The sequence below is a fragment of the Miscanthus floridulus genome, chromosome 17 (genome assembly GCF_019320115.1).
Source record: "Miscanthus floridulus cultivar M001 chromosome 17, ASM1932011v1, whole genome shotgun sequence".
Taxonomy (NCBI): Eukaryota; Viridiplantae; Streptophyta; class Magnoliopsida; order Poales; family Poaceae; genus Miscanthus; species Miscanthus floridulus.
The window spans coordinates 20,681,827-20,684,806 of NC_089596.1; the positions used below are offsets into that span (position 1 = coordinate 20,681,827).

General features: G+C 42.8%; 1 pseudogene; it reads left to right on the plus strand.

Moving 5' to 3' along the window:
• Positions 1–287: 287 nt before the first annotated feature.
• Positions 288–1,526, plus strand: LOC136515371 (uncharacterized; annotated as a pseudogene).
• The last annotated feature ends 1,454 nt before the right edge of the window (positions 1,527–2,980 follow it).

The window sequence follows — 2,980 nt, forward strand, 5'->3', positions numbered from 1 at the left end:
GTATATACACATCATAAGGATGCCTTTTCCCCTGTCATATATTTTAAACAAAATCCTAAATAGTACTTTGTGAAAGGATTGTAAACTTTTCCCCTGTCATATAGCATGCCCACCTCATATCACCAAAGACTTCTGGCTTCAGGAGGTGGAACAACTGATATGTGTTATTTATGTCTTGGAACACAGCTAATGGCAACGTTTTGAACTTAATTGACATAGGCAACCTGGGAAATAGAAGTTCTCAACGCTATTAAGCTCGTGAGCACGGCTACTATTCTTCAGCCTCCATGGGAGTTGTCCAAGTAAGCACTAGAGTCTGCGTCGTTGCTAATTTGAGTCCTGCTCAATATTTTCAACTACGTTTCACTTCCCACTCCTTTTGTGATCATGTTGACTAGATATCACAAATGCATAATTTGTCGATGGCAGAACCTTCATTAGGCCTTTGCTTAAAACCATGCGCAGCACCAAGTTCTTGGAGTTTGTCGTAGTCAATCTTTAAGTTGAGACTGACTATTCCTCGGCCTCTCCTGCAATATGTATACAAATATTGTCAAGTTACCTCACCGCTTGCATTTTCTTTTTGCAAAACACTAGAAAGAAGCAGAAAGAAATTAGCGAAGATAGCAGGAGATTGCGGTGACCGTTGTGGTCAGCAAGCCAAGTTATACTAATCCTGACTCTCGATATCCTTCTTTTTCAGAAAATATGTGCTTTAACAAAAATGCCAGAATTCCGTAAAAAATACAATACGTGGTGTATGTGAGGATATGGAATACAACTTAGCACAGTGCAGATACGCAAGTCGCTTGCTCCTACTTTTATTACTTGTTTTCTATATACTATTCTAATCGCTACCATGTTTGTAGTTTCTTTTGCCATGGCTGTAAGTTCGAAAATATATGCTTTATGTTTTCGATGAGCGGGAAAAGATGCTTATCATGATTGACCCTAGACCTATTGAAGAGTGGTGTAAAGACACATCAGTGCTGATGTATGTCAAGTACACTCTTGGATTTAGCTTCAACTACACGGCCGTAGTGAATAAACATATTCCTGGAAAGAGGATGTCTTCAAATGGAAATTTAAACGGGAAGAAAACATCGCAGAGGACATAGATGGGTAACTAACTCAGAGTCACCGTCGCTTGCAATAATAATACCTATGATTTAACTATTTCTACATATTGCTGATCGTGAATCTTACCACAGACACTTAAGTGGATATCTTATTCTATATTATATGTCTGCGTGGAATAGACCAAAAGCCACACATTATACGGTGAGTATAACACTTTGTTTTAAGTTTTTGTAGAAGATTTTTCAAGAGACGCAGTATTACCCATGCGACAGGCACTAATATTGACATATATACTCGAACATGTGTACATGATGGTATGGATATGCGGCGGAAGTGCGGAACTTATTCGTGAATTTATTGGCGTACGAAAGAAATAGATATCGGAGATTTCTTCCTACGATATAAAACATTATCTTAGCCGCATCACGGAAAGGTCTATAAAGTAGAGTTTATGAGCCTGCGACGCCGCGCACTCCGTGACTATGTTAAATTCATAAACTTTGTTTTTTGGATTAAATGTCACTTTAACGTTGATATTTAATTTTTATAGTATTTTTATCTTATCGTGCAATCCGTGTATTTTTAGTATAAAATTTTAGCTATCTCGTAGCAACGCACGGACACGCTACCTAGTAAATATACAAAATGACCATATTTAGCGAGGCTGTTGTAGCACTCATCTTTTTGAGAGTTTTTTCTATTTTATATGATGGCTAAATCAAGAGATTTAGCATTTATTTTTAGCTAACCTGTAGGAGTTGCTCTTACGTGATCAAAAGAAAGAATAGGAAGAAAACTGAATAGAAGGAAGTAAGGCAAATCTGCCCCCTTGCATGCATGCATGTCCTCCTTGCATGCCTGCCTGCCTGCAAGGTGGGTGATTGCGCATTTCCTTTCCTTGACGCACGGCAAGTAAAAAGGAAAGGAAAATCTACGTGGAGAAAAACCGGGAGACGACTTGGCAAAAATCGCCCGGAGGGTGGGTCGGTCGCTCACCCTGGTCCTGTCACCTGTATATCTGTCGCCTTTTATGTGTAGACAGAGATACAGATTGAGACACTGGGCTTCACAGCAATCCATTCCGCCGCCGCCGCCTTGCCATCTCTCGCCATCGCGTGATGGGGCGACGAGGGCACGCAAAGCAGCGCCAGAGGGCCGCCGCCGCCGCCGCCAAAATCAACAGGTTATTTAGTCCGCTCCGGGCCTCCGGCTATCCTATCTCGTCAGAAAGGATGAACGTACATAATGTGCTGCTAAGTGATATGTATTAGTGTTAGATTGATCTCTAATAACAAACTGAGTCCAACGGTCTAGTTGGGCCTTTGATCCGCGTCCTGATCGGGAGCACCCAGCCTACTATGGCTGAAGGGCTCCTGTCACACTGCGCTATATATAGAGGTGGGGGCCGGTGGCTCTGAGTACGAGGTTGACCGAGCTACAGTTCCTCACCGAAATCCCTAATCCGATCTAGAGGGTGCACAGCCAGTGACGGAAAGCTCCACTGCCTCGCCGCCACCGGACTGCGTCACCGGACTCCACTGCCTTCGCCGACCTACCGCCACCGGACGGTGTCACCTACGACCACTACACCGACGCCCTCCAGCTTCACCGACTTCATGGTGGACGGAGCGAATCCTCCTCTAAGGACACAGATGGTCAGCCTTTATCATCTTTTCCTCTCCCTCTAGATCTAGTAGTTCAAAGTTTTAGGGTGTGTTCATCATGTTTATAGTAAGATGTACTCGCTAGATCTACGGCTAAGGTCTTATTCTACACAACATTGGTACCAGAGCTAGGTTCTATTGAGTAGATCTCGGTATGGGTACAAATAGAAAAGAAAAGAAATCAAATGAAAGAGATGAACCGAATCGAACGAATCAAATCAGGAAAAGAAACCCTA